Source organism: Trachypithecus francoisi, unplaced genomic scaffold (genome assembly GCF_009764315.1).
Source record: "Trachypithecus francoisi isolate TF-2019V2 unplaced genomic scaffold, Tfra_2.0 Lachesis_group4, whole genome shotgun sequence".
In the NCBI taxonomy this organism is placed as follows: Eukaryota; Metazoa; Chordata; class Mammalia; order Primates; family Cercopithecidae; genus Trachypithecus; species Trachypithecus francoisi.
Window position 1 is genome coordinate 140,845,486 of NW_022681469.1, and position 10,855 is coordinate 140,856,340.

At 37.6% G+C, this 10,855-nt stretch overlaps 1 long non-coding RNA gene across 1 annotated transcript; it reads right to left on the reverse strand.

Moving 5' to 3' along the window:
• Positions 1-816: 816 nt before the first annotated feature.
• LOC117072674 lies at positions 817-10,366 on the reverse strand. The gene is made up of 3 exons (XR_004432903.1): positions 10,250-10,366; positions 5,764-5,924; positions 817-2,560 (listed from the first exon to the last, which is right to left on the reverse strand). It is a non-coding gene; the product is annotated as an uncharacterized LOC117072674 (long non-coding RNA).
• Positions 10,367-10,855: the final 489 nt, after the last annotated feature.

Genomic DNA, 10,855 nt, shown 5'->3' on the forward strand with positions numbered 1-10,855 from the left:
ACTTGGGAGACTGAGGCAGGAGAATCGCTTGAACCCAGGAGGCGGAGGTTGCACTGAGCAGAGATCGTGCCATTGCACTCCAGCCTGGGTGACAAGAGCAAAACTCCATCTCTCTCTCTCTCTCTCTCTCTCTCTCTCTCTCTCTCTATATATATATATATATATATATATATATATAAACTACTGTATAATCTAAGAATTCTGCTGTTGGGTATATATCCAAAATAATTAAAATAAATACATCACAGAGATATCTGCCCTTCCATGTTTATTGTAGCTTTATTCACAATAGGAAAATATGGAAACAACCTAAATGTTTGACTGATGAATGGAAAAAGAAAATGTGGTATATACATGTGATGCAATAATATTCAGCCTTAAAAAAAGAATGTTTTGTTATCTATAAAAAAAACCTGGAGGAAATTATGCTAAATGGAAAAAGCCACAGGCTGAAGAGATGGGGAAATGAGGATTTGTTCAGTGAGTATAAAGATTCAATTATTCAAGATGAATGCATTCTAGAGATCTTCTATACAACATAGTGCCTACATTTAACATTGTGCACTTTAAAATGTTACTAAGAGGGAAGATCTCATGTAGTATTCTTGCCACATGAACACAAACACACACATATATGCATGAACACACATACATGCACACACACACAAACAATTATAAGGACATGGGGAAATTTTTGGAGATACCGGTTTTTTTCCTTGATTTTGGTGATAGCTTCACAGGTCTACGCATATGTCCAAACTCATCAAATTGTATACATTAATTATGTACAGTTTTGTTCTATATCATCTATATTAGTCTGTTTTCACGCTGCAATAAAGAACTATCTGATACCGGGTATTTATGAATTAAAAAGTTTTAATTGATTCACAGTTCCACGGGCTTAACAGGAAGCATGACTAGGAAGCCTCAGGAAACTTACAATCATGGTGGAAGGCAAAGGAGAAGCAAGCACATATTACCATGGTGGAGGAGAAGAGAGAGAGCAAGCAAGCGGGGAACTGCCACACACTTTTAAACCATCAGATATCGTGAGAACTCACTCACTATCACGAGAACAGCATGGAGGAAATCCACTCCCACAATCTAATCTCCTCCCTTCAGGTCCCTCCCCTGACACATGGGGATTACAATTTAACATGAGATTTGGATAGGGACACAGAGCCAAATCATGTCATCCCACTCCTTGCCCTTCACAAATCTCATGCCCTTCTCACATTTCAAAACCAATCATGCCTTCCCAACAGTCCCTCAAAGTCTTAACTCATTCCAGCATCAACTGAAAAGTCCAAGTCCCAAGTCTCATCTGAGATAAGGAAAGTCCTTTCTGCCTATGATTCTGTAAAATCAAAAACAAGTTAATTACTTTCAAGATACAATGGGGATACAGGCATTGGGTAAATGTTCCCATTCCAAATGTGAGAAATTGGCCAAAACAAAGGGGCTACGGGCTCCATGCAAGTCCGAAACTCAGCAGGGCAGTCATTAAGTCTTAAAGCTCCAAAACAATCTCCTTTGATGCCAGGTCTCATATCCAGGAATGCTAATGCAACAGTGTGGGGAGAGGTGGTCCCAAGGTCTTGGGCAGCCACCAGAGAGGCTGGGACTACAGGTATGAGTCATCACACCAGGCCTACCTAAAGATTAATAATCAGTCTATGCCCTAAGCAATCCCAGCCATAAGCAGTATCTGCAGATTAGGTAAAGGTGCAATGTGCCTGCAGATGGCCCCTAAGTCCATTTCTGCTACTTCAAAAGTTATTGCAGTGAGCTTCAGTTCTAGCCGGTGCTTTCCACACAAATCTGCAAATATGTCTTTTTTCTGAACTTTAGGTCTATGGAGAAAAGATAGAAAGGCCCAAAATGACTGCTGAACATGATATATAATGACAGCTGGCACTTAAAGACTCTGTTAGCCCCCTAGTATTAGGAAATCCAGGTGAAATAAAGGCCCTGATTATGCTAAGGGTTGCAAGGATGGCCAATAATATTTGAATTTCAAATAAACAACAAATAAGTTTAACATAACTATGTTATAAATATTGCATGGAACCCACTTTCACTAGAAAAATATATCTTTAACTGAAATTCGAATTTAACTAGGTATCTTGTATTTTTATTTGTTAATTCTGGTAACCAATATATCTTACATGAACTCTTGCAAAAGTATCCAAAACGCATTTCTGATCACATGTTTCAAGGGCTGCTTCTTGCTTAAGAAAAGACCTCTGGTTGTCCTGGAATTTGAGGTGCTTGTAGATCTGCTGTCAGCTCAACTTTGCATCTTCTTTCTCCAGGATGCTCCTCCCACACCATTTTTAGTCATGCAAAATCTCTTGTACTTCTGAGCAGGTCATATGTTTCTATGTTTCTCCATCTTCTCGAAGACTGTCTTCTCACCTGAGTGGCCATTGCTCACTTTTCTCTTTGTAGAAACTGTCTTCAAAATCTAGGTCAAATATCATACATCCGTGATTCCTTGGCTGGCTCTCCAAAGGTCAAATAGTAATTTTTAAAAAATTAATAACCTCTGTCTTCTGGTCTATGAACAGAAATGCATCATCAGTGCTGAGTCAGAAGGACTAAAAGATTTAAGGTTTCAGAAGCCCTGGGATATCTGGGAATGGGAAGGCCAGAAGAGTACCCATCAAAAGTTAGGGAGGCTGACCTGAGGGCCTCAGACTGAAAGCACCAAGGCAGTTGGTTCTCATGAGCTCTCTGGGGATGGGGACTGTGAGAATCTCCATAACTGGTGGGAGCTCCTACCAGCTCACTCAAGCTACAGCCTCAGGCACATGGCCCTCAGAGCCACTCTGGCCAGCCACACAGCCCTGCATATTGTTCCTGAGAATGACTGCTCTTTTCACACCTGGGGGAGTGCCTCTCATTGGTCCACTCAAATGTGGAACTGCAGGTAGAAGGGATATTGGGCAATGCAGTTCCCAACTTGTTTTTGGCATACAGAAGGGGTCGTGGCAGGGCCGGTCTACAGAATGCATTTTAGCATATCACCTTTGCTTCAAAGACATCATCTCGACTTTTGTAATTTTATTAACTGGATTTGTAGATTTACCTTGGATGGGGATGGCATCTTACGTATTCTTTGATTTGAAATTCCCAGCATAGTGCTTAGCAAATCTTCAATAAATGAACAAATCAATCAAACTTAAAAGTATAGCAGAAGGCCTAGAGTCTATCCTCAGCTCCACATATTATCCTTGTTATTTTGCCAAAATCACTAATTACAAGCCTTCATATTTGCATCATTAAAACTACGTAAACATCTCCATCCCACACACGCATACTTTTTTTAAATTAACAGTTGTGAGTGCTATCACTCTGTAAGTGATGGAGATAGCTCTGTAGGCTGAAACAGCTGTTTACAAAAATAAGATCTCTTTCAAAAAAGAAGTTAATAATTTTAATTATACCACATTTAAGCAGCAGAAAGGGGATTTATTTTGCCCTCTGCATTATGGTTTCCTTTTGTAATATGTTACAGCCTTTTCTTAGTAAATAAATGAATTAATTCAAAATTATTGCTTCAAAATTATGATTTATTGCTGTCATAGACAATTAGAAAAGCCATGTACCCATGCTTCAAAGAGTAAACACAAGAGGAGTTTTCTCCTACTGTGACAATATGCCACATTTGGAAAAATCAAGATGAACAACTTAATAAACCTTTGAAAACTGTTGCCATCACTTTTGGTCACCGTCACTGTACAGGATTATTTGCAGGGCTTCTGAGGTACACTACTTATTTTCCTCTACTTTCGTACCATCAGTTACCTTAGTTTGCCTTCATTTACTGAGTAAGGTAAAATGCTGTCATAAACGTTTCTTATGATCTATGTTATACGCCACTGGTATAGTTGACAGAGGACATTACCTCACAAGGGAGGTGGCCTGGGTATTAACATCATTATTGGCTCAAAGAAGATGCCTTACCTTCCTTCCAGTTCTTAGGTGCTTTTTCATCTTGAAAATAACTTCATTCAGATAATAAGGATTCTAATATTCTGTTCTGCTCAAACTTTTTATTAATATATAAATTATAACTTTACATATTTTGTACCACTTGATAGAAAGATATAAAATGTGTTTTAATAGGGTCTGGAAAATCACAATTACTGTTATTTCATAATTTAGATTAATTGCAGAATCAGATTTCCCAGCAATAAACTAGTAGTTGAAAGTGAATGAGGAGGTAACTTCACGGAAATGATGAAATAAGAAGCCCCATCAATTGATTTCTCCATGGAAACAATCTTGAAGCTGCCAAGAAACTGACCATATCAGCTTTTTCAAAATTCTCAGATCTCATGGAAACCTCACAATACCAAGGGAGTGTTTAGTGAAGAAAGAGGCTTCAAAGTCTCATTAAGATATAGTTATGTCCTTTTTGTTTACCTATCTAACTCTCCCTAATCCCTAGGCTCATGGCAGCGCCCCTCAGTCTGGAGGCTTTCTGGGAATTTAAGACATATAGTAGCTACTTATAGAGCTTTGGGGCATGGGATCATAGATGAGGCAAGCAACAGAGATTACCACAAGCCTGGGAAGAAGGAGGCTGAGAAGGAAGCTTCTTTGGGGAAACATACTTTGAAGGGTTTCCTGATACAACAGGAAATATGAAGTATACTATTTATGCTCAGGACTGGTCATACAGTCAGAAAAAATATGAGAGTACCCTAGTATTGTAAGTCTAATATTGGGCTTCATGTAAACAGAAAGTGAAGGCTAAGGCAGAGTCACACATGGCTTGACCTAAAGGATTACCTCAGAGCCTGTCTTCAAAGATTGGGAGACTTTTTTGCTTTCCTTTTAGACTCCAAGCATTTCATCAGCTCTCTCTCAGGTAATTGGCTAACTGATGAGATAATAGAATAGAAACTTTGGTGGCAATATATGAGAAGAAATATAGTATTTGCAAAAGTAGTTTGGAAAAGTCACTGAACAAATAGATGACTGCAAACCTCAACAATACACAATAGCAAATTCTGAAGTGGAGGAAAGACTAATTTCTAGTATTACTACATTCAAAGTGCCACATTTCAACCAAAAATTATAAGACATATAAAAAAAAAATTGGAGGCTAGACATGGTGGCTCATGCCTGTAATCCCAGCACTTTGGGAGACTGAGGCAGGTGGATCACTTGAGGTCAGTAGTTCAAGATCAGCCTGGCCAACATGGTGAAATCCCACCTCTACCAAAACTACAAAAATTAGCCAGGTGTGGTGGCACATACCTATAGTACCAGCTACTCAGGAGGCTGAGGCAGGAGAATCGCTTGAACCCAGGAGGCAGAAGTTACAGTGAGTCAAGATTGTGCCACTGCACTCCAACTTGGGCAACAGAGAGAGACTCCATCTCAAAAAAATAAAAAATAAAAATTATGGCTCATTCACAAGAAAAAAAAAAGAAAAGAAATTTACAGAAACTGTATCCAAGGAAACTCAGGCATTTAACTTACTAGACACTTTAAATCAACCATCTGAAATACTTGCAAACACCAAGAAAAACCAATTAATAAAGAACTGAAGAAAACCAGAAGAATGATATGTAAACAAGTCAAGGATATCAATAAAGATATAGTATAAAAACAAACAAAATTGAAATTTGGATACTAAAAAGTATAATGACTGAAATGAAAAATTCACCAGAAGGGCTCAACAGCAGATTTGAGTAGACAGAAGAAATAATCAGTAAACTTAAAAATAGGACAATAGAGATAACTCACTGTGAAAAGAGGAAGCAAAGCAAGCAAGTCTCTGTAGGATAATTCATTGGTTCTTTTGGTCTCAGGCCACCATTTTGTAACTTGCTCTTTTATACACTGCCTTCATGACTTGAAAGAATTAATGCATCTTCAAAATTCTGTTCTGTACCTAACAGCAGAATCTGAAAACATAAGAATTATAGCATGCTCCCTCTTTTTGTCTCTCTAAAGCCCTTCTATGAAGTAAATAGGTCAAATCTTTTCCATCAAAGTTGAAATGGCTTGCCATGGGTCTAGATAAGACTAGAAACTGGACTACTCAAATTTCTATTATAAACTCAAAATCTAAGTATTGCTTTAGACCTATCCATAGCAGCTTTGTGTTCAGAAGTAGAAACAACTTTGTGAAAGTGTTCTAGCAAGTAAGATTGTTTTAAATAGAAAAGAATGCATTCTAATGCATCATGATAAAGTGATTAAAAATTTACATTTTAATATATTTCTGCCAAATTTGACTCTCTATGATTAAATTGTCTTTCTTATACAGCTTTGGGAATTTTACAAAATATAAGATTGTCAGTCCAGTCCTTTACAGAAAAAAAGTTTGATGGGTAATTTCCATTCTCTTCTTTATTATCAGAAAGACATGATAATTATTATCATGCTTCTTTTAGCAACTTTAATAATAAGACAAATATTTTCAGTATTTAGTATGAGCTACTTACTGTACCAATTCCAGGCAGGCATGGTTTTCTGTAATTCTAGTGGGAACATAGGGAGGAAAGTTAACTGAATTTATATATGAGGAAATTAAGGTGAATAACTTAAGAAATTAGCTCAAATATACACAGCCAGAAAAATGACTGGTCCAAAACGTGAAATTCGACCACCAAATCCCTAGGTCATGTTCTTTCTGTTAGGCTTAATAACTGCCAAAATGCAAGCCCTTAGTTTGCAGTCTTTAATGCAGATTTTCTTCACTATATTTAAACCTTATAGACATTACTGACATCAGATGAAATTCTGTCTTCTCCCTGGGCAGAGAAACACTTTTAAGATATTCCCTAAATAATAGATGAGCACAAGGCTAGATGCACAGCACTCAGACAGAAAGAGGAGACAAAAAACATTGTGGGCCAACTCTGTAATTGCACCTAAGTCATCTCATCAACTCCTCACAGCACATGACATTACTGCTGAGGAGACTAGGCTAGAGTTCCCCCAGAGCTTACTAAAACCTCTAAGTTCATGCCTGTGTGTCCTCTTGCATGTGTGTAGCTTGGGGACAAAGGTGTCCAGGGCAGGTGGTCAAAGCAGGAGGAATCACTTTTAATTCTAATCTTTTTCTACTATGCTTTTTTAATTTGCTGCGATGAACAAATCAGAATTACTTTTAGAAAACAATGCATTTTCTATTCTACCTCATTTCAAATTGATTAGTAAAGAGGAAGATCAGCAGTCACGTGATCTCTTTGAAGGGTCAAAAGAACTGAACTGAACACAAATAAGCAGCACAGTTATTTCAATAATTTCTCAAACACACTGGGCAAGGTTTGGGGTCTTTCATTCTAGTGTTTATTAACTGGTCATTAAAACAACAGAAAATACAAATGAATTAAACCAAATATCTCAAACAAGCTCATGGAGAAAAGTTCTGTGTCATTGTATTAAAACCTTACATTTTAGTTTTTTGATACAAGTTTTAAGAAGCAAGGAAACATTTAGAGAGAAATTTAACATGTTGAACAACAATTTGTGGAAATGTAGCAATATCAAACACTTAACTTAGCACTAGAAACTTGTAATTATTTTCCTGACCATTAATTTCCACACTAACAACAGATAGTAAAAGTAAAATACAGATACTCACCAGCAAGCAGCTCAAGGTAGAATGGGAAGGAATGCACCAGAAATGGTGAATAATAATAGGAGAGAATTTTTAGATAAGTGAAGTAAATTGTGCCTCTTTCAACCTTCTCAAACTTTGTTGTGTTTTTAATGAAATTCTAAGTATCAACCCTTCCAATCATATTTCCATATAGTAATGTAATAAATGTTTTTAAAATTTACAAAGCTTCTTCCCAAACTGCATTTCCAATTAGTAATTAAAATCAAATTATTTTATCTCTCCTAATACTTTACCTTCAACATGACTTAAAATGAAATATGAAAAATAAAAGCATAAAAATCTTATTTTTAAAAAGGAAAAATATTCTATAGATATTGAGTATTTTCAATAGAAAAAGATCTTTACATTAAAAAATAGAAGAAATCACAAAAGATAATTCTATACTTTAACATAAAACTTAAAAAGTAATATATAAACTTCCAGTTTCTAGTCTAATGAGAAAGGAGCTTAGAAGCCACCACTCATACCCACACAACTAGAACAAAGCTGAACAAACTGAAAATCAATAATGTTTTTTAGATCCATCAGATAATAGAGGCCATAGGGCACACTGCCTGAAAAACTGGAGAGGCAGGTACCAAGAGTCACAGAGCTGGGGCAGAGGCTCACAGCTGAGCTAATACTTGAACTGCAATTAGCAAATACTGGCGACCCAAAGTGGAATAGCTTGAAAGTTAAAAACACCAGGGGACCGAATATTAGAGGAATCCACACACTTTCTTGCGTTTTACCTCCAGGAGCCCCACCAAGTTCTCAGAATTATTACAGAAAAATTCCCCCAAGCTTCCAGCAGAGGGGAGGAAAAGTAACCATTTTGAAATATGCTCAAAGAATTCTTTTTTCCTTAACAAAGTCCAGCCCACAGGCAAACTATTTCACTCAAGACCAACAACTGACTTGGGTCTTACTGGCCTTACAATTATGGGGGAATAAAAATATCCAACTCAACCCCTGCTAGCTTTTGACTTGGGGAAAGGAAAATACCAAAATCTAGTCATTTCTAGCCTTCTTTTCTTACCTAAATGGAAATGGGAGGGAACTAGGAAGTAATTCTAAAGGTCACAGCCTAGAGGCACGATCTCACTAAGAGAGTAAGATTGAATGATGGTATTACAGGAGACATCCCCCTCACAACCTCCACATCAGTTAGCCTTTTGTATAATAACAGGGAATTACAGATAAAATGACCACAAGGTTCGGCTGGCCGGGTAATCCCAGCACTTTGGGAGGCCAATGCGGGCAGATCACGAGATCAGGAGATCGAGACCATCCTGGCTAACACGGTGAAACCCCATCTCTACTAAAAATATTTAAAAAAAAAAAATTAGCTGGGCATGGTGGTGGGCACCTGTAGTCCCAGCTACTCAGGAGGTTGAGGCAGGAGAATGGCATGAACCCGGGAGTTGGAGCTTGCAGTGAGCCGAGATCACACCACTGAACTCCAGCCCAGGAGACAGAGCAAGACTCTGTCTCAAAAAAAAAAAAAAAAAAAAAAAAATGACCACAAGGTTCAAACCCTATATAAGGAGGAGTGAAGACAATGGAAAAGATAATCCAAAATACTAGAGAAACTGTTAGCTTCTGGCACCTAGAGCAAGAGAAAACAGTATACACACCTACAATTGAGCCAGCTAAATGTAAACCTCATACGAAAGGCCTATTTATTTCAGTACCTTTTACCTGATACATTAGGTCTGACTCTCAAAATAAAGTTACAAGGCATGAAAAAGGCAAAGAACAAATTAAAAAGCAAAACAAACTAAGCAAAAACAAAACAAAACCAAAAATAAAAACAAAAAACCTTAAAGACATAAAATATCAGAATCAGACTCAGATACACTAGGGATTATAAAACTATCAGTCCAGGAATGTAAGTTAACCATGATGAAAATATGCTAAGGATGATATTGGAAAAGTGATCAACAAACAATAACAGATAGAAAAAGTAAGCAGAGAGATGGAAACTGTAAGAAAAAATAAAAAAGAAAGGCTAGAGATTGAAAAAAAGAAAAAAAAAGGTAACGTAGACATGAAGAAAGCCTTTCACGGGATCGTCAGTAGATGGGACACAACTGGAGAAAAAAATAGTGAGCTTGAAACATGTCAACAGACATTTCTCAAACTGAATAAGCAAAAGAAAGACAGACAAAAGAAAGAAACAATAAGAAAACAGAGAACAGACTATCCAATAACCACTGGAAAAGTATAGAAGGTATAATAGATCCATAATGGGAATAGCAAAACAAAAAGAGAAAAAGAAACAGAAAAAATTAGTAGAATTAATAATGACTTCAGTAATGAAGAATTTTCCAAAATTAATGACAGATACCAAGCTACACATCTAGGAAGCTCAAGGAAAACCAAGCAAGATTAAGCCTTTTTTTAATAAAAAAAAAAAAAATCATCTAAGCATATCATATTCAAACTTCAGAAAAATCAAAGAGAAAGAGAAAATTTTGAAAGAAGCCACAGATGGGAAAATGCCTTACCCAGAGAGGAACAAGGAAATGTATTATGTTAGAATTCTTTTTGGAAATCATGCCAGCAGAAAGAGGAGTGGAGTGAAATATTTACATTATTAAAAGAAAAGACACCCACTTGAAATTCCATATCCAGTAAAATTATCCTTCAGAAATGAAGAAATAAAGACGTTTTCAGAAAAAAATTGACAGAATTTGTCACCAGGAGGCCTGCCTTTCATGATACGTTAAAATAATGTCTTCAGAGGAGGAAAATGATACAGGTAAGAAACTTGTATCTACATTAATAAAGAAAGAGCAATTCCCACCCCAATACTGCGCTTTAAGCAAACAGGCACACCAGGAGATTATACCCACACCTGGCCGGGAGGGTCCCACGGCCACAGAGCCTCCCTCATTGCTAGCACAGCAGTCTGCGATCTAACCGCAAGGCAGCAGCGAGGCTGGGGGAGGGGCGACCGCCATTGCTGAGGCTTAAGTAGGTAAACAAAGCCGCTGGGAAGCTCGAACTGGGTGGAGCTCACAGCAGCTCAAGGAAATCTGCCTGTCTCTGTAGACTCCACCTCTGGGGACAGGACACAGCTAAACAACAACAGGGGAAGGAGCAGAGGCCTGTACAGATGTGAACGACTCTGTCTGACAGCTTTGAAGAGAGCAGTGGATCTCCCAACACCGAGGTTGAGATCTGAGAATGGACAGACTGCCTGCTCAAGTGGGTCCCTGA